The following is a 22,327-nucleotide window of genomic DNA, read 5'->3' as shown; positions in this document are numbered from 1 at the left end:
CTCCCTCAAAAAAACTAAACATAATTGTTTTTGAACATAAGACGTTGACAGTTATATGAAAATTGAATTTGAAAAATAATGTCCACTGGGAAAATTACTTTTTTTTATTATGGCAGGCCTTGTTAACAATACTATTCTGCACAAGTTAATTATAGGCTAAATCAGAACAAAATCACATCCAACTTAGAGCGCTCAGAAAGAAATACTACACGTAACATATATAATAACTAAGAAGCATAAAAAGGTTTTTCTTTCAAGTGTGATGCTATGAGGAAATCAATTATGGAAGCAATATAAGATAAATTGTTTTTATTTAGCACAATAAAGATGGAAGTGGTTTGTACAAATCATCACTTTTAAATTGCTAAAAATATATTAAATATGGAAGTGCCAAATAAAATGCATTGCTATAAATCTCTTTTTAAAAGTCTGACATATAATTTAAAGTCACTGAAAAATTTATAAAGCAAATCGTGGTATAAAAAAGTATAAATTAACTAAATCCATATGTGGGTCATCTTTTCTCCCCCTTCACTTTTAACAAGGCAGAATACTTTAAAGGATAAAATAAAATAAAATGATCTAGAAATTGACAAAATAGCTACAGAATAAATTGATAAATTACAATAAAAAGTATAATTTGGTCAAGCTTAGTTTTTTAAACTTTAAACAATAATGATGTAAAAGTTTTTCATTTTCATCCAATTGTGTGTTTTTTATCTTTTTTAGAATTATAACGTGAGTTATAAAGTATAACAGTGTTTGAAACAACCCAATGCTTTTTTATATTTAGTTGAAGGCAAAATATATGTTTCTTTACTTGTAAAGTATAGTAGGCAACCTATAAATCTCTAACACTGATTAAAATTCAGCTTAGTCAAAGCACATATACATGCTGAGAAATCTTCCATGTTTATTTTTCCATTTTAAATTGGAATAGTATTTATGCCCTTATCTTACCTATGTCCTTATTTCTGCAACTTGTCCTAAATGCTAGGTAAATATCTATTAGTAAATTACGAAATAGCATTAGTCTATCTTTAAAAAAATAAGTGACAAAGAGGTTCACATAAGGAAAAAAAAGAATTTGCTTCATGAGTTTGAGGTTTTTCTTTTATGTAAAAAGTTGGATCTAATTCTTTATTTAAGAGGCTCAATTGCATTAATTCTGAAAGGAGACCAGACCTATTAACTATCCCTTTATTTTGCATAACCACATTTTTTCCTTCTAAAGTTATATTAAATAATAAAAAATCAATGTGTTGTGTTTATATTGAAACAATAAATTGTGACAAAATGGAAAATAACATTAAGCATACTATCATTATAATTCCACAATCATGGGTAATTACATATGCAAAAATATACTTTATTGTACTTTTACCTAACCAAAACTTAACACATCTCCATTTTTATCAATGAAATGTGGCATCTAGAAAATAAAAAATAAAACAAATAAGTACCCAAAGTATTAGAAGAAACTTAAAGGCCAGCTTCCTACTGGTGACGTCACAATTATCTTTTAAGCCTATAAAGCATTTACTGTATCCTTGATCTCTGATCAAAAAATATAAAAGATGAGAAAAAGTAAGTTTATTTAATTTGAATATCAAATATGTTATTTCAGTCAAAATTACATGAGGAGTTGTTTGAAGGGTGAGAAGAATAAATTGATGAAGAAAACCTTATTTTTCAGATATATGCAGTCAGGTAAAATATGCATGAAATACAATTGATGGAAAATATCGAAACAACAATTTTAACAATGTTTCTGACATAAAGACAGGGAGAAGTGAAAAAACTGCATGTGATTGATGTGAATAACTCAAGTATGGTGGAAAAGTTGCCTTGGAACTCAATAAAATAGTTAAAACAATATTCAAAGGCATCACGAAGGTAATGTGAAAAAGAGGAAGGGAGAGAATGCCAATGCAATAAAAAACATCAAATTGGTTTTAGAAGTGAGTAGTTGGCAGACAGCCCTAAGGGAAGAGACAGAGTTATCAGAGTAATTGAGGCAAGGCACAAGGAACATGCTAAAGATAAGCAGAAAATATGGATAAGGCAGAAATGAAATCTGCAGAAAGAAGAGACAAAAGCAGGGCTTAATTTCATCTTTCCAAAAATGAATCTATCATTCACTTCACCATTGTGCACATGATTGTTATTTTTATTAGCACAGATGGTAACACTATATAGCTTAGCTACAACACAGCAGGAATGAAAAGAAGTGTTCTAAGAAATCCTGTGGTTTCCTTTCCTTTATAGTTAATAACTTATTAATATCTTCTCTTTAGAGGAGAATGAGATAGGCAAAGGAAATAACTATTCCTTCAGCGGTCTGTGGAGGAAATAGCAAAGGTCAAAAGTTATTGGAAAAACTTTGAACTTCGAAGGGAAATCATTGAAAAAGAAAGAAATGCTTTGCAATTGTAGCAACTTTTTATTTTCAGATTAATACAAAATGTGTCATATACCCATTTAGTGCTTTATATGCCTTGAGAGACAGCTTGAATATATTATTCTATTTCATCCTCAGTATATCTTTGAGTGATAGGCAAGTATTATCCTATGTTGCAACGTATTTAATGCCAATTTATTCCCCTACACACAGTATAGATTGACATTTCATGTCCTCCTTTAGTTTCTGCCATATTCCCTCACCAATGTTACCAGCTTCCTAAGCCAAACTGAACTCCTTACTTCTCCCTCGCTGCACATCTCACTTTCACATTGCCCCACCTGTGGCAGAGTCATTGCTATTTGCTCACCAAACTCATTTCCTTCTTCTAGGAACCCAGCTTAAACTAGATCTCCCAGTGCTTTTTGCAGATAAACAAGGCCATGTGACCATGTTCTGGCCAATAGAGTGCCGGCAGAAATGATATATTCAATTTCTATGCCTGTCCTCCAAAATCTCCCACTCCATCTGCCACATAAGTGCTCTGCTTCCATATCTTTCTTCTCCTATCTCCAGGCCAGATATAGAAGACACAGTGGAGGATGACAACAACCTACACTCTAGGTTTGATATCCTGCCTCATCCGTGGGAAGAATGCTTCCTGAATGTTGCAGTGAACTGCCATGCGGGCAAGAAATATATCATTCCTCTGTTAAGCCACTAAAATGTTGTGAATAGCAGTTAAGTTTTTCCTAACTCATAGTATGACTTAACTCCTCTGCTTCACCTATTTAGATAGAAACTCTCTAACCAAACTCAAGTGAACCTACTCCAGAAAAACTTTCCTGACCCCTTCAGCACGTCCTGGTTTTCTCTACTACAAATCAGTTCTGTTTACTATTTCATGTGCATAAATATATTTTTAAAAGTCAGGTTCATTGATGTATAATTTATGTAATAAAAATAATCTTTCTAAAGTGTACAGATCAATACATTTTAGCAAATGTATATAGTCATGTTACCATCACTAAGCTGAAGATGCAGGACATTTCCATCACCCCTAAAAGCTGCATCATTGCCTTTTCCATCAATTCTCCTCCTACTTCTGGTCCTATAGTTTTGCTTTTCTAAAATGTCATATAAATGGAAGCATATCATTTGTAGCCTTTTGTGACTGGCTTCTTTCCCCAAGAATAATGTTTTTAGGAATAACACATGTTATTGTCTCTATCAGAAGTTTGTTTCTTTTTATTGTTGAGTACTATTTTTTTTTGAATGGATGAACCACAATTTGTTCATTCATTCCCTAGCTGAGGGACACTCACACGTAAGTCTCTGTATCTTGTATGATTTAATTTCTCTTGGATAAATACCTAGGAGTGAAAGGGTTGAAATACCTATTAGGTATAAGTTTAACTTTTTAAGAAACTTCCAAACTTCTTCCCAATGTGACTGAACTATTTTGTATACCCAACAGCATTATGTAAGTTCTAGTACCTCCACATTCCTGACAACGCTTAATGGTCATAATAAAAAAGAAATTAGTCATTCTAATAGATGTGTAGTGGTATCTCATTGTGGTTTTAATTTACATTTCCCTAGTGATGAATACTTCTGCTGCTATGAGTTATCTTTTCATGTGCTTACTTATTATTCATGTATCCTCTTTGATAGAAGTGTCTTTTTAATTTTTTCCCCATTTTTAGTGGAATTTTTTATTTTCTTTTATAGAATTTTGAGAGTTCTTTATATATTCTTCTTATAAGTCCTTTTTCAGATATATGGTCTGCAAATATTTCTTCCCTGTCCATGGCATCTTTTCATTCTCTGTGCAATGTCTTTCAAAGAGCAAACCTTTGTGGTTTTTAAATACCTAATAAAGTCCATCACCTTTTTTTAATTTTGTAGATTATATGTTTTACGTTATTTCTAAACAACATTTGCCTAACTCAGGATCACAAAGGTTTTCTTTTGTAATTTCTTCTATATGTTTTGTAGTTTTAGGCTTTACATTTAGGCCTATCATTCATTTTGAGTTAATTTTTTATAAATGATGTGAGATACTGCTAGGAGTTTATTTTATTTTTGTATATAGATAGACATCCAATTACTGAGAGCACCATTTATTGAAAAAGCTATTATTTCTCCACTGAATTGCCTTTGTACCTTTGTGTAAAAAATATTGTCCATATATACGTATATATATATATATGGGTTAATTATGGACTCCACTTTATTACAGTTTTCTGTTTTCTACCTAATACCAATGAGGCCACACTATCTTGATTATTGTAGCTTTTAATCAATCTTGAAATCAGGTAGTGTCAGCGTTCTAAGTTTGTTCATTTTTACAAATTTATTTTGGCAATTGCAGGTTCTTGGTATTTTCATATAAATTTTCGAATAAACTTTTTACATTAAAAAAAAACCTGCTGAGATTATGGCAGGTTATATTGAACCTATAGAACAGTTCAGTGTGAACTGACATCTTGAGTCTTGACATAAACATAGTATACCTCTCTATTTATTTGTGACTTCTTTCATTTCTTTCTGCAATGCTTTAAAACTTTTAGTACATAGATCTTACACATCATTTTTCGGATTTACCCTAAAAATTTTCAGAATATCTATTGCTATTGTAAATGTTAGGTATCCTATTATCTTTCTAAACTTACTTATTAGTTCTATAAGTGTTAAAAATTAAATTACTTCAGATTTTCTACACAGGTAATCAGATGTTCTGCAAATAACAGTTTTAATTATTTCTAATCCAGATTTTTCTTTCTTTTTACTGTTTTGTTGCAGTTTGCTAGCATTTCCAGACTACATTGAATAGAAGCAGTAAGAGAAGACATCTTCAGTTTGTTCTAGTTGGCACTTTATTTTCTTTTCATATTTTGTTTTCCATACACTTTGGTATTTCACCTGTACTGATCTTTACTGATGAGCATATTGAGGGATGGAAAGAACCGTGTGGCTTCTACTGCTATCAATGTCTAATAATAAACACTATGGCTCAAGCCTGTAATCCCAGCACTTTGGGAGGCCGATGTGGGTGGATCACGAGGTCAACAGATTGAGACCATCCGGGTCAACATGGTGAAACCCCATCTCTACTAAAAATACAAAAAATTAGCTGGGCATGGTGGCACGTGCCTGTAATCCCAGCTACTCAGGAGGCTGAGGCAGGAGAATTGCCTGAACCCAGGAGGCGGAGGTTGCAGTGAGTCAAGATTGTGCCATTGCACTCCAGCCTGGGTAAAAAGAGCAAAACTCCATCTCAAAAAAAAATAATAATAATAATAATAATAATAAACACTAGTTTATTTATTGATTGATTTTAAATCTTTTTTTGCATATAGGATGAAACATTTGTGGGTTATTAAGGAGAGATAATATGAAGAAGTCCACTTAAGTACATTTGGGTAATTATCAGCTATGAAAATATGTAATTGATCAAGTATTAAAAGGTAACTCATTTAAAAAGACTGGGAATGCCTAGTGCTGGCAATGAGGTAGAGCAACTTGAAACTCATGTATTATAAGAATACAAAATGAAGCAGTCACTGTGGAAAACCCAGCATGTTCTAAAGGTAAATACACATTTCTTATACAGTCCAGCAATGCCATTTCTAGAGAGTTACTCAAAAGTAATGAACACAATATGTTTATACACAGATTTGTACATTAACATTCATAAGAGCTTTATTTGTAATAGCCAAATAGACTAAAACAAAACCAAATGTTCATAAACCAATAGAAATATAAACAAATTATGATATACCAATCCAGTGGAATACTAATGAATGAATAATTGATACACACAGTGTCATGAATGAGTCTCAAAATAATTATACTGAGTAAAAGAAATTAGAAGCCGGGTAAAGTCAGTTCCTGTAGTCCCAGCTACCAGAAGGCTGCGCCAGGGCAATTGCTTGAATCCAGGAATTCTGGGATCACTATGCCAATAGGGTGACCTCCTGGGAGTGGGAGACCACCAGGTTGTCTAAGGAGGGGTGAACTGGACCAGGTTAGAAACAGAGCAGGTAAAAACTCCTGTGCTGATTAGTAGTAGAACTGCATCTGTGAATAACCATTGCACTCCAACCTGGGCAACATAGTGAGACCTGCTTCTTAAAGAAAAAAGCAGTAGCAGCAGCAGAAGAAACAGCAGCCACAAGACAAAAAGAATGTCATTTATGTAAAGTTCTAGAAAATGGAAATGAATTAATAGTGATCAAAAGCAGATAAGTGGTTACCTGGGACCAGGAGGCCAGAGAAGGAACAAAGAAATTTTCAAAGAGCATATGGAAACTTTTTGGGCTAATGTCTATTTTTGTGATCTTGATTGGAGTAGCAATTTGATGAATATATATCCAAGCTTATCAAAATGTATACTTTATGCATGCAAGGTATTCTATGTTTATTATGCCTCAATAAAGCTGCTTTTTAAAAAGAAATCTTGGGGAAAATGGTAAATTTTATTCAGTTAGATTAACTTTCTTAGAACTAAATGTCTTCTGAGACTGTCTGAGTTAAAAGCATACCAAAACAAGTGTGTAAAGATGAGGGCTCAGGGGTCTGGAAGGTATGTTTTCTTATCTAGACCCTGAATTTTCCATAAACACTTTAAATTCTTTAAAAAAATCATCATAGAATGGCTTAGTAAAATATTCTAATTAATGTTCCCTGATTAACTTTTAAAGTATACCTTTTTAATTATAAAACTGTTTAAGTTGATAAATGCCAAATGTGGGTGAAGGGGAGAAGAAAAGCAAAGCACACTGCCATGTGTGTACCTACGCAACTGTCTTGCATGCTCTGCTCATGTACCCCAAAACCTATAATCCAATAAAAAATTAAAAAAAAAAAAAGAAAAAAGAAAACTGTTTAAATGTCTTCAGAAAAATGTGGAATGATATCAAGATTTATATGGCCAAAATTAAAATGTCTTTATATGCATGTGGTCTCTCCAATCATTTTCATTAATAAGTTTGAAAATAATGTTACTTTGAGTATATTTTTCAAGCATTTATTTATCCACTCATTCTTCAGAAATTATTTTTTACCACCTACTATGTGCCAAGTACTGAAACTATGATAATGGCAACATTGACACAGTTTCTGTCTCAGAGCTTACTTCTAGAAACGTAGGAGACAAATATTAGTAAATAAATTAAAAAGAATGCATATAATTAAAAGTTAAATTCTATAGCAAAAAGAAAAGAAAGCAATGCCTGATCATTCATTCAAGGAAGCCACACCAGTTTATTTTACATGTTTTGAATGAAAAGAGAAGAGTTACTCCTGGGCTTCCTCCCTGTGAAGAGGAGTTGGCATTATGAGCATATAAAGCACAAGTTGCGACCTTTGCAGGGACATGGATGAAGCTGGAAACCATCATTCTCAACAAACTAACATGAGAACAGAAAACCAAACACCGCATGTTCTCACTTATAAGTAGGAGCTGAACAATGAAAACATATGGACGCAGGGAGGGGAACATCACACACCGGGGCCCATCAGGGGATGGAGGATTAGGGGAGGATAGCATTAGGAGAAATTCCTAATGTAGATGAAGAGCTGATGGATGCAGCAAACCATCATGGCACTTGTATAACTACGTAACAAACCTGCACATTCTGCACATGTACTCCAGAACTTAAAGAAAAAAAGCACAAGTTGCATCTGTGTCAGCTAATGGTCCCCATGTGCAGCTTCAAGAACTGTCTCTATTAGAAAAAAAGATTACCTAGCTGGGATATCTATTTTCATGAGGGACTTTCTGGGACACTGAGGCACATGTAGGATGCTTTAGTGCCCAGACAATTAAGTTTAGCACAGAGCAGGGGAGAGAAACGTTCTTCCCACAGTTTCAAGGACCACTATGGGGTTTCGGCAGAGAGGATCTGGGAAATTCAATATACATTTTGCCCTTAAAGTGTTTGCAGTGTTAGGAGCACCAAGAAAGAGCATCTCCCGGCAAACACATCATGGTTTCCACTGGGGACACTGATGATAGGAGTCTGGCAAAGCTCTGTTCACAAGTGGCTTTAGAAGCAATAAAAAATGACCAAGCAGTAAGAAATCAGAAGAATCTGGAAGTTGTTTGCGAACTCAGAGGAGACATCCTGGTGTCTGAGCAGTCCTGGTGTCAGTAGGGTAACAGAGGACTTTAACATAAAAATTAGGTAATTTATGTGGTGAAACTTTGAAAGAGTGTAACGTTTTATAAAGTTGCAGTGCGTGATACTGATGTATTAATTTATATGTTTAAACTTTAACAAAGATCTTTTACATATTTTTCTCATTTGATTAAGTAAATGTTAAGTAAGCAAGCAGGAATTATTATCATTATTTTACAGAATTGTAAGCTGAGATTCAAAGGAAATAAGTGATCTGCCCCAGACCATATGTTTGGTAAATGGCCCAGATAAGGATGGGTCTTTTGAATTCTAATCTAAAGTACTTCACATTCTACTAAGCTCATAGTGTTAAGAATGGACTTGCAATGTCAGTTTTGTTAATAACTAAAATATTTGTAAAAATATTGTTGGCATTTTCACTTTTGGTTTGGGATTGAAGAGAGGATATTCTAAGAACCAAGAATAAAGAGTTTATTTTTAAATTTTTTTCTCTTTATAAAACTGCATGATAATAGATATTGTATGTTGTACTTTTTTTCATTAAGTGTTATACAGACTGCACACTCTGAATATATGAAAGCATTTTAAAAATTGTATAAGTTGGGTATAATTAATTTTTGAAAATAAAGGGAAAATCATGGACATTTGTCTTATGCGGATACGTGCTGGTTTAGTATTAAGTAAAGAAAATCTGCCAAATAGCTGTTGGATTGACACACTCATTAAAAAGAGTGAAAAATTTCTTAGATCCTTTTGTAAGACTTGAAGGATGATCATATTTTCATTGTTTTTCCTCTGACCAGCCTATGTTTAGGTTTAAAGGCTTGTGTTTTGGCTTCATCTTGCTTCCAAATAATACATTCTGATTTGGAGTTTAGACAAGTTTACTTATCTTAATACACACACTTAAACATGTTTTCACACAAGCCAGATGTTAGCATTCACATGCATTTATACCTTATGACACTTGGAATGATATGTAACTCCAGAGTTTCAAATATTTTTGCTTAATTTTTTAAGAAAACAGATGCTCTTGTAACATTTCTCATAAACTTTTTTTTAGACTCAGAGAACTATTTGGTAAAACTATGATTAACTGAGCTAGAACATTCTGAATAGTATCATTCTCTCCACTCAATGCTACGATCATCCACCTTAAAGGACTACAGCCATTACATTAACAAATATATGTTGAACACTTACTATGCACCAAGTAGTATGCATGCTGTGGCAAATTCTACAATGAAACATGCAGTTCTCATTTTTACAGACTAGAAATGCAGACAGGCAAGTACAAGACAATCATTGTATAAGATGATGAGTGCTGCAACAAGGAAAAGCAGAGGCATACATAATATGTCCGAAAGCCCGAAGGCGTGCAAGAGCAGGAAACCTTCAGCAAACTGCCAATTATTAGAGGCAAGGGACTCTGTGGCAGCTGATGATCCTGGACAGCATGCAGGGACCATCTGTACCATTAAGAAGGTTGGAATTAATACAGAGGACTGTGGGAAAGTCAGTGACTGATTTAAAGCATGGAATAGCACTCCTGCAGTAGCACTCCTGCAGTCTTGCAGTATTGTGAAGGATAAATTTAAGGGTTGACGGGAATCCAACAGGAAACTTGGAGGATATTTTGTTATCCAAGTGAGAAACATAAGAAGGCAGGAAGGGTGGAGAGGGGAACTTAATGACTAATGGGTTGTGGCAGTAACAGAGAGAGGTGCTTGGGTTTAGGCAAGTGTGGGATTAGTGAGCATCACCATGATAGTGGTTATGGGAGAGGAAGGAGTAGGCTGAGCTGAGGGAAATGATGGATCCAATTCTAGGCACTCTAAACTTGTGATACTTATGGAACATGCAAGAGAACTTGCCCAGTAGAAAGTAGGGCACTTAGTTCTGGCACTCAGGAAAGAGATTTAAGATGATGACATCGACTTGGAATTCATTAGAATATGGGACAGAGGAAGGTCTGGGGTCAAGCCCCGAATATGCACATCTTTAAGTATCCCTAAGTAATTTTGAAGCAGGTTATTCACAGTCACATGTATAGTAATAAATAGTAGGTAAAGCTATTGGTGTGGACTAATGTCTTCAGGAGAAGTGATAAAGACAGAAGGAAAATATGGTAAAGATGGAACCATAAAAATGACAATATGTAAAAGGAAGGCAGGAAAAGATGAACTCTGTAAGAAGAGAATAAGAAAATGGCAGAGAGGAAGCTGAGGGACAAAACATCAAGGAAGAATGAATAAGAATAATTATAGCACCAGTGATCCTGAAGATTAGGTCCACAGAAAAATCTGGAAAACTGATTACATTTGGCAACCAAAAAAATTGGGACCTCAGTGAGACCAGCTTCTGTGGGGCGGATGAAGATCAAACCCAGTTGCAAAGGGTGGAGGCTTAACTGCACTATGAGAAAGAAGAGATAATGAATGTAAACCAGAAATTTTTTAAAATTTATTTATTATACTTTAAGTTCTGGGGTACATGTGCAGATCATGCAGATTTGTTACATAGGTATACACGTGCCATGGTGGTGGTTTGCTGCATCCATCACCCCGTCATCTACATTAGGCATTTCTCCTAATGCTATCCCTCCCCAATCCCCCCACACCCTGCTATTCCTCCCCTAGTCCCCCAATCCCCAGGCCCTGGTGTGGGATGTTCACCTCCCTGTGTCCATGTGTTCTCATTGTTCAACACCCACTTACGCATGAGAACATGCGGTGTTTGTTTTACTGTTCTTGTGTCAGTTTGCTGAGAATGATGGTTTCCAGTTTCATCCATGTCCCTGCAAAGGATATGAACTCATCCTTTTTTATGGCTGCATAGTATTCCGTGGTGTATATGTGCCACATTTTCTTATCCAGTCTATCAGGAGACAGTCAGTGTCATAATGGGGCAGGGACCTCTGAAAAATGATGGTTGTTCTCTTTTTAGTTTTTAATTGATTCTTGAGTATGCTTACATTCTGGGTGGGAAAATAAATAGACATGAGAAAGCTAGAAAGAGGTGAGGAAGAGTTAGGAGAAAGGAATAGGTAGACGGGGGTGAAAATAAATTACTTTTTGGCAAATTCATATGCCTGATGCTTTAAACATTATTATATTTATACTTAAACATCTTATTGTACAGATATGATTGTCCAACTCTTTGCAAACATGATTATTCCCAATTTATGGATCAATAAAATAAGACTTAGGGAGTACAAATCAGGGGCCCCAGCTGTACAACTAGCCAGGCTGATATTCAAATACAGAATTTTCTGGCTATAATACATATTTCCTTTTAAATAAACCAGTTTCTCAAACATTAAAAACCTTTCTCTGCTTTCACAAACATGAAAATGTCAGCCTTACACTTTTAGCTGATTTAATATGTCCCCTCAGTATAGATCACTATAATCTGCATTCTCATCAGCCAAGAATTTCAATCCCTATAATTTGTTATACAAATCAAATTATATTTTAAATTTCCAAATATAAAATTGCAATTTCAATGATGTATTTCAAGCTATACACATCCTATTACCCCAGCTGTCCCCTACTGAAAATCACTGCCCCACATCATGTTATTCCCTGGCCTCACAAGTCCTAATGCTTCATATCGAGAAATGATTCCTGCCATTTGTTATTTTCAATATCCTTCATTTAGAAAGACTGACAACGTTATATACGTAAGTCCATGTAATCAAGAACAGCTTTCACAGATAGCATTGTTATGAGGTGCTAAGGCTCTTTTACTGAAAATTAAATGCTGGTTCCACACTCTCCCTGGAGCACTTCTTCTTGAGGCCCATATGACAATCTTGAGGCCCATATGAAAAGAACTTCACCCACAGGATCACAGCTGCTGCCAAATTCTCACTTCAGTGCCATGGAGACTCCAGGAGGAAAGGAATACTTTTGCAGCAACATGATAATATTCTGTGGCTTCTAACATTTTGCAGAACACTAGCAGCCCTAATTTGTTCTAGAGTCACCCCCAACTTCAGTCTGTATGATATGATCTCTTCTTTATTCCTTTCTTTTTTATAACCTTTAAGAAGACTTTGTTCAGCCCACATTTATTTCAATATGTCTTAGTATTCTCAGCATGAATTACTCATTATCCTCTTTTCTTAGTCATTCTTCCTATGTTTATAAAAATGTGTTGAGAACTGCCTTGGAAAATGAAGATTTTCTTTTCATCACCCCCTCTCTCATTTTACCTTTCATGTCTTCATGTTTTGAAAATGCATGATTATTTTTCATCATGTATTGATTTTCCCACTGATAATTTTTGCTTTGCTGAAAAAAGAAATTGTGCAATATGCCTCTTATATCAGGATAAAATAATTCTTTTTGATTGCTGTAAGAGGATATACTGACTCAAATTCTCAATGGAATTATACAGAGTTAGGAAAAAAACTAATAACACCTATTTTTACATAACCTAAACATGTTCTATCAGGTTTTTATTAATGTTATTAAACCAACAACCGTGACATGGGTGATAAAACTTCGAGTGAACAAAAGAGATTTAAAATTTTTTTAAAAATCTAAATCCCAGTTTAACCTTTTGTTTTCTGGGCTTAAGTTAATTGAAAACTAAACAATGCTCATTGTGGTCTGCCCTTAATTTTCTATCTTAAATCTATTCATATTTAGCAGTAGTTGTATCTTTATTTACTCCTACACTTCTAAATGGAAGTGACTTTGCTTGAACAATTAGCATGATATGCATTAAAGGAGTGATGCTATGTAGACTTCATCTAATCCTGTTGCAAGTTAAGAGGTAATTTTCCCCAAACGTATTTTCTGAGGTCTCAAAATGACAATAGAAGTAAGAAGTATATTTAAGCAAGCACTTTTCCTAGCTGACTCATCCATATCTATACAGCTGTTCTTTAGAAGCTGCCAGAATGACTTCAGCTCCCACTGACAAGCACAGCAACTCATCAAGAAACACAAAAATTGGTGTGACAAAGTAAATAAAGATAATACACATTATTTCATTTGCATGTAATGGGATTATTTTCTTCAGAGTTAGAGTATAATATTCTGAATATTCAGTCTCTACTGGATTATAAGACTATGACAAATTAAGAAGCAGTTTTCCATTTTCACATTTTATTGTTGTTTAGAATAGTATAGACTCTGCCAGTGGTCTGCATTCTCTGGTGGATTTGAAGGCTGGTAGACCCTATGTCACCTATACTCAGTGCCTTTCATTCACCAGGACCTATAAAATAAGGGCCAGCTGGAAGTTGCACAAGTTGCATTGGCTCATAGTCAAGACTAGACAAATACAGTAACTGTTTAATTAATGAATATTCTAAGAAATGCATGAGGCTAGTTATTGACACTAATATTAGTGACAACATAAGCTCAATATAGGAAGATACCATCCATTTCCTTTTATCGTGTGACCCAAGAACACAGACAGTTGGTTTTGTAGGTTATTTGAGTGGATACAGGGATAATTATCAGAGCACGTATGCACTCATTCAGCAGACAGCTGGTGTAACCTGCCAGATTCTCTATGAGGTGCTGGAATATAAGGGCTCCATTTCTGTGTAGGCCACACTGACCAAAAGGAAATTTGCAGAAGAAAACTTGAGAGAAAAATAAAATTTCACATGGGCTCAAAAAATAATATTTTTAAATTGACAAAATTTTAAAATTATAGCATAAATCCAAGCAAAAATAAGAAACAATATTATCTGGAACTGTAAAAACATTTTTGAATAAAATTTGTGTTTATCTTTGTTATGTAAGTAGATATTTGCAGTAAGTAGGTATTTGCTTTGAATTCATTCTTTTCAGGACTCAATACAACCAGCATTTTAAAAGTTAGCTGTTAATTTTAGCAATAAATTACTTTTCCAATGTTCTTAGCTAACTTCAGTTGAACAATTTTCAATCGGCTAGTTACAAAAGACCTATGATTAATATAAATTTACACATGTCATTTGACAGAAGATCTTGATGGTTTATAATAGCAAATTCACTGTTACTTATTTTTTGACTCCTTTGTCTCCATGAGATCTGATTTCCACGGTACACCCTAAACCAAAAATATCCCACATGTAAGCTATTATGCAAATGAAATATTTTGCAAAATATTTTGTCCTATTTCATTAGTGGAATACAATATGTAATCATTAATTACATTATTTACTAATGTATCTATTTATACATTCAATCTCATGCAATAGGTTCTAATAAAATGCTTAAAGAACATAACTCTGCTATCAACAAAAAGGAAAAAAATAACATTTAGGGCAAATAACTGCTAATGACTTGTGAGTGACTATTTATTTAAAGCATATAGATGTTTTGCATGTTGCATGAGACCTAAAACCAAGATGATCATTAAAAGCAGGAGTAATGGCATTTTCCAGAAAGAATATTTACTGGTGCCCTCTGACTGAATTCCAGTTCATGGGCTCACAGCCAGAATTTTCTAGCTCTCCTGTAGTTTCAGTTGGCATACTTCTCTAGTTCTTGCTTATTTCTCTGTGAAGGGACATGGTGTTTCGTTTTTAATAGTTTACAAGTTCTCCCCAAGGCAATTTATGTTAGAACAAGTCTGATGATTAGTTACAAATCAACCTGTAGCTATGAAAAGTTACCTTTCCTTCCAAAATTTTAGCTTTTTTTTGTTTTTATAAAGTATCAGGCACTGTTAACAATGAGTTTCAACAATTAATGAAAAGAACAAAAATATAGTATTTTGGTATGGATAAATCAAAGATGAGAGAGAGAAGCCACAAAGAAGGGAGTCTATTACTTTGACAAACAGTAAAATGATTCTTTCATTTTAATTACATTGCTGAACACCTGTTTTTTCATTGATGGAATAAAGATCTTGGCCTTTACAGTTTTGCAAATTATTCCTTTAAGACTTAAATCAAGAAGGCTTCTTTGACACTCACCTAGAGAGTGTCTCAAGCTGAGAGTTGTACAAAGCTTCCCATTGCCCCTTCTTTCCTCATACAGCTCTCTAAATTTGCATGTTTTATAGCTTGAAGCTTCCAAGTAACGTTTTTATTTAAGAGAAAAATTTCATGACTAGAAACCAACTTATAAACCACCAGGCTAGATATTATTTTAATTTCTCTTCCAGCTTCACCATTCTAGGGTTCTAGAAACTGATGTTTTACTCTGGATTTAATTTCAAGGTAATTACCTTTAGAAGGACAGTCTGCTGTTCCGTCCCTAATCATTGGAAATAAGAGCTCCAAAGTCGCGCTGCATTTTTAATTCCGCCTCTGCCACTTAGAAGCTGTGTGATCTTGGGCATATTATTTTTTCTTTCTAAATCTCTGTCTTCTCTTTTATAAAAAGAGATAAGAGAAGAATCTACATCACCAGGATTGAAATATTGTGTGGAAATTTCTTAATATGATGTTGGGCACATAGTAAACCACAGAACCAACTCCAGACTTCAGATTCCAGACTATTAGAAGCGGACATAGTTTGGCTTTGTCCCCATCCAAATCTCATCTTTAATTGTATCTCCCATAATTCCCAGGTGTCATGGGAGGGATCCAGTGGGAGGTAATTGAATCATGGAGGTGGGTTTTTTTTCCTGTCCTGTTCTCCTGATAAAGAATATGTCTCGAGAGAGCTAATGGCAAAGCAGGCCAGTGTGTCAGTGTGTGGCCACACCATCCTGGGCACAGCTGTAGGGCCTGGCATTGCAGTAGGGCTGTGCAGGCCTTTTCAGTTATAGCGTAGATTTTCTTACTGGGCCAGGGAATCAATCAGAGACTCACCACACTACTAGGGAAGACATTTATGTTTTAAGAACCATAGGAGAGTGAAAGACAGACCCATAAATATTGGTGGTGCTATTAATTTTTACTGTTCATTTCCTAGCAAGATGCCTGGAAAAAAATATTCATTATAAGTTTATATGCTTCATTTCACATGAACCTCAATGTATTACTGTGAGGGAGATAGGAAAAGAAGTATTATTTCAGTTTTGAGGAGGGATATTGAACTAAGCGTTCTATATCTCAGTGATTAGAGAAGAGGGAGCAGAATCTATTCAATCACAATTCCCTCACAAGAATCTTGGCTACATCACTTAATCCACTAAAATTTCCATTTTGGAAATTCTGCTAAATATGAAAATGATGTGCATAAAATCATCTTAATGCCTAAGTTTAGGGGATTCCAAAACATAGTAACTTAGTTGTCATAATTACCTGTATATGAGAAAATTAAAAACAGATGAAAATCAGAGACCTTCTATGGAATCTGAAAAATTTAGGTTTTCTACCTAGTACCAAGCATAATCTACATTTGACGTCAAACTTGTTATGTTACTTTTCACTTGAGGTTTCACATATTGCCCCAAACCTACAAGAAAATAAAATCACTGTTTTATGGGTACATTTTGTAGCACGTTATCCCACATCTGTACTCCTTTATGCCATCTCTTGGAACTTATTCTTTTTTTGTTCCCCCAGCATAGATGGTTTACCCACTGTATGGTTGATCTTTTACCCACTGTATGGTTGACTGCCCTCAGTGCAAAACCAAGTCCACTGAAAGTAGTCACTCAGAAAAAAAATCAGTGCTTCAGTCTTGAGCAATAAGTTCAGGAAACATTTAAGTTTTATTACGTGCCAGTCGCTTTCACAAAGGTTATCACAACAAATTCTGAGGTAGATACTATTACTCCTGCAGCTCAGAAAGTTTCAATGATTTGCTCAGGGTCATGGAACTAGTTATTTCTGGGATTCAATCCAAGATTTTGACTTTGAATTTACTGCTATTTTCTTATCTTATTAAGGCATCATGGCTAAAATCCCAGGGTACAAATGTACATTTGACCAGTCAACAGGAGCAAAAATGGTAATAAGTTCAGGCCATGCTGAGTAATTAGAAATAGGAAGATATAAGTCTCAAATATGAGAGTAATGGAAAATATGCACTTGTTGGTTAGTAATTAATTTAAAGTTACATAGATACTATGTCAACCTATAACACTAAATGTGACTAAAAGCATATGTGCCCTTACCATACAACATATGCAAAAATTAACTAAAAATGGATCAAAGATTTAACATAAGAGCTAAAGCTACAAGAAATCTTAGAAGAAGACATAAGGGAAAAGCTCTATAATATCAGATTTGGCAATAAATTATTAGATATTAATAATTAAAAATATAGGTAATGAAAACATGGAAAAATTGAGTTCATTACAACTTAAAACTTGTACATCAAAGGAGACTATCCAAAGAGTAAAAAGACAACTCAAAGAATGGAAGAAAATTTTTGTAAATCATGTCTAATAAGAGACTAAGATCCAAAATACATTAAAAAAAGAATTTCTGCAACTCAAAAACATCAAAATAAAAACCCAGCTGAGCGCAGTTGCTCAGCACTTTGGGAGGCCGAGGCAGGTGAATTGCCTGAGGTCAGGAGTTCGCAACCAGCTTGAGCAACATGATGAAACCCCATCTCTACTTAAATACAAACAATTAGCCAGGTGTGGTGGTGTGCGCCTGTAGTCCCAGGTACTCAGGGGGCTGAGGCAGAAAAACTGCTTGAACCTGGAAGGTGGAGGTGGCAGTGAGCTAAGATCACGCCACTGGACTCCAGCCTGGGCAACAGAGTGAGACTCTGTCTCAAAAAAAAAAAAAATTTAATGGGCAAAGGGGCTTGAATATTAAATACACATTTCTCCAAAGCTATATAAATGGCCAGTGAACACATGAGAAGATAGTTAGCATCAATAATCACTAGAAAAATGCAAATCAAAACCACAATCAGATATCAGTTCACACCAATTAGGATGACTAGTGCATATATATATTTAAAATATACATATACATTTTTTAAAAAGAACGGAAAGCAAGTGTTAGCAAAACTGCAGAGAAATTGGAACACTTGTGCATTCCTGGTGAGAATACAAAATAGTGGAACCATATCTACTCACAAGGATTGAATGCAGGGACTCAAACAGATATTTGTAGACTAATGTTTATAATACCATTACTCATAACAACCAAATGGGGAAACAATTCAAATGTCCATTGATGAAATAGTTGGCAAACAAAGTATGACATACGCATACAAGGAAATATTAATCACCCTTAAAAAGCAAAGAAATTCTGGTACATGTTACAGCATAGATAAACCTTGAAAATAGTATGCTATGTAAAATAAACCAGATGCAAAAAAGATGAACACTATGATTCTTAGAATCATACATGAGATACCTAGAACATTCAAATTCACAGAAACAGAAAGTAGAAAAGTGGTTTACAGAGAATGGTGAATTACTGTTTAATGGGTACAGAGTTTCAGTTTGAAATGATGAAAGTTCTGGAGATGGATGGGGTGATGGTTGTACAACACTGTGAATGTAAGTGATACCACAGAATTGTATGCTTACGAATGGTAAATTTTATGTTATTTTACCACAATAATAATTTATAAAAAAGACCATCCCTGCATTTACTTTGTAAGAGTGAGTTAGAAGCCCTTAAGAAAAAAGTCCACGTGTGGATTAGCATCTGAGACTGGAGGGAAGCACACACTTTATCTTTCTCTGAATATTGGCGATTAAGTCTTTTAATTATTCCACATTTAAAAGCATATGCTAAGGCTCTTATTTATTTGTAATGTAAACAAGATATTTCTGTGCTCAAAAAGTTTGCAGACTACTTTGAGTAAACATCTCAACAGAGATACCTGTGATGCTAAATTGGTTCATTATCTCTCATTCATTCAACAAATAATTTTTGAATGTCTAGCATGACTAAGAACTATTCTAGGTCTGGGGACACTATGGACTATAAAACAAAGTTCCTGTTTTAATAGAGCTGACATTTCTTTGAAGGAAGACAGAAAATAGGCAAATGAGTAAATATGTAATGTCAGACGGTGATCAACGCTGGGGAAAAATTAATCAGTGTAAAGGAGAGAAGGAGTGACTGTTTGGAAGGAGTGAGGCAAAGCGTATTGGAAAAAGTGATCATGTGATACTGGAGTAGAGAATTGACTGAAAGAAGATGTAAGTAATGTGGATGTCTGAGGAAGACCATTCCAAGCAGAGAGAAATTTATTTTCAGAAGCCAATTAAAACCTGTGATAGAAATATGCTTGAGTGTTTGAGGAAAAGTAATGAAGTCAGCATGGCTGGGGCAGAGGTTTTTAAAATTACTTCAAATTTTAATGGCAAGGAGATGAGGAAGAACCAACAGAAGTTACTGAAATGGAGTGGCCAATGAGTGAGGTGAGAGTAGAACTAAGTGAAGAAATTATTTTAAAATCAGGGCGTATTTCATCATCTCTAATGCTGCTAATAGTTTTTATAAGCAGACTGACCTGTGACCACTGGGTTTAACAACACAATGTCACTGAAGATTGACTAGAGACACAGGGAAAAAGCCTGATTTCGGCGGGTTTGAGAAGTATGGAGGAAGACGAAGTAGAGAATGCACCTGCAGTCAACACATTAGAACTTTCTTCCAGATGATGAAGAGTGGGGAGAAAGATGGGAGAAATGTGGGTTGAGGAGGGATGTTTTCTAAATATAAAAGATAAAAACATGTTTCTTTGTTGAAAGCACAAATCCAATAGGACAAACTGATGAAGTGAAGAAAGGGACCGATGTCAGGAATAAAGTGAGAAGGTGAGAAGGAATGCTATTTGGTGCCTAAGTAGAAGCCATGGCTTTAACACACAGGCTCTTCTATGTTTATAGGAAAGAAGGTAGAATATGCAAATATAGGTGCAGTTAGGCAGGCAGATGTGCAGGAAATGTCTCAATTTCTCTTATGATTGCTTTTATTCTTTCAGTGAAAAAAAGAAGCAAAGTCACAAAAACTACATTCAAGAATGACAGGGCAGAGATCAAGAAGATGTGAAATGGTTTCTTTTTTTCTCTCTTTTTTTTATTATACTTTAAAGTCTGGGGTACATTACAGATCTTGCAGGTTTGTTACATAGGTATACACATGCTATGGTGGTTTGCTGTTTCCATCCCCCTGTCACCTAATTAGGTATTTCTCCCATTGTTATCCCTACCCAATCTCCCCACCCCCGCTACCCCTCCCCTAGTCCCACACCCCCCAACAGACCCCAGTGTGTGATGTTTCCCTCCCTGTGTTCATATGTTCTAATTGTTCTACACCCACCTATGAGTGATAGCATGCAGTATTTGGTCTTCTGTTCTTGTGTCAGCTTGATGAGAATGATGGTTTCCAGCTTCATCCATGTCCCTGCAAAGGGCATGAATTCATCCTTTTTTATGGCTGCACAGTATTCTATGGTGTATATGTGCCATGTTTTCTTTATTCACTCTATCATTGGTGGGCATTTGCATTGGATCCAGGTCTTTGGTATTGTAATAGTGCCTCGAAGAACATATGTATGCATGAGTCTTTATAATAGAATGATTTACAATCCTCTGGGTATATGCCCAGTAATGGGATTTCTGGGTCAATATTATTTCTATTTCTAGATCCTTGAGGAATCACCACAGTGTCTTCCACGATGGTTGAACTAATTTACACTCCCACCAACATTGTACAAGTGTTCCTATTTCTCCACATCCTCTCCAGCACCTGTTGTCTCCAGATTTTTTAATGATACCCATTCTAACTGGCATGAGGTGGTATCTCAATGTGGTTTTGATTTGCATGTCACTAATCACTAGTGATGATGAGCATTTTTTCATATGTTTGTTGGCTGCATAAATGTCTTCTTTTGAAAAGCATCTGTTCATATCCTTAGCCCATGTTTTGATGGGTTGTTTGTTTTTTACTTGTAACTTCGTTTTAGTTCTTTGTAGATTCTGGATATTAGCTCTTTGTCAGATGGGTAGATTGCAAAAAATTTTTTCCCACTCTGTTGGTTGCCAGTTCACTCTAATGATCATTTCCTTTGCTGCACAGAAGCTCTTCAGTTTAATTAGATCCCATTTGTCTATTTTGGCTTTTGTTGCCATTGCTTTTGGTGTTTTGGTCATGAAGTTCTTGGCTATGACTATGTTCTGAATTGTATTACCTAGGTTTTCTTCTAGGGTTTTTATGATGTTAGATATTATGTTTAAACCTTTAATCCATCTGGAGTTAATTTTTGTATAAGGTGTAAGGAAGGGGTCCAGTTTCTGCTTTCTGCAAATGGTGAGCCAGTTTTCCCAACACCATTTATTAAACAGGGAATCTTTTCTCCATTGATTGTTTTTGTCTGGTTTGTCAAAGATCAGATGGTTGTAGATGTGTGGCATTACTTCTGAGGCCTCTGTCCTGTTTCATTGGTCTATATCTCTGTTTTGGTATCAGTATCATGCTGTTTTGATTACTGTAGCCTTGTAATATAGTTTGAAGTGTGATGCCTTCAGCTTTGTTCTTTTTGCTTAGGCTTGTCTTAGCTATGCAGGCTCTTTTTGGTTCCATATGAAGTTTAAGGTGATCTTTTCCAGTTCTGTGAAGAAGGTCAATGGTAGCCTGATGGGGATAGCATTGAATCTACAAATTACTTTGGGCATTATGGCCATTTTCACAATATTGATTCTTCCTATCCAGGAGCATGAAATGCTTTTCCATCTGTTTGTGTCTTCTCTTATTTCCCTGAGTAGTGGTTTGTAGTTCTCCTTGAAGAGGTCCTTCACATCCTTTGTTAGTTGCATTCCTAGGTATTTTATTCTATTTGTGGCAGTTGTGAATGGGAGTTTGTTCATGATTTGGCTCTCTGTTATTGATGTATAGGAATGCTTGTGATTTTTGCACATTGATATTTTATCCTGAGACTTTGCTGAAGTTGTT

General features: G+C 35.0%; 1 protein-coding gene and 1 pseudogene across 18 annotated transcripts in view; both read right to left on the bottom strand.

Moving 5' to 3' along the window:
• PDE1A (phosphodiesterase 1A) overlaps window positions 1-22,327 on the bottom strand; it is a 531,703-nt gene that overhangs the window by 159,892 nt on the left and 349,484 nt on the right. The gene's annotated exons all lie outside the window — the stretch shown is intronic.
• The window catches only part of LOC144576625 (dynein light chain Tctex-type protein 2B pseudogene), a 128,753-nt pseudogene that overhangs the window by 23,365 nt on the left and 83,061 nt on the right, over window positions 1-22,327 (bottom strand). Inside the window, exon 1 of the transcript XR_013518851.1 lies at window positions 1-22,327. This exon is cut by the window's left edge and continues 23,365 nt beyond it; it is cut by the window's right edge and continues 83,061 nt beyond it. The product of XR_013518851.1 is annotated as a dynein light chain Tctex-type protein 2B pseudogene (transcript).

The sequence above is a fragment of the Callithrix jacchus genome, chromosome 6 (assembly GCF_049354715.1).
Source record: "Callithrix jacchus isolate 240 chromosome 6, calJac240_pri, whole genome shotgun sequence".
NCBI classification, from domain to species: Eukaryota; Metazoa; Chordata; class Mammalia; order Primates; family Cebidae; genus Callithrix; species Callithrix jacchus.
The sequence above is the reverse complement of the archived record's forward strand: the minus strand, read 5'-3'. Positions and strand labels throughout refer to the sequence as shown.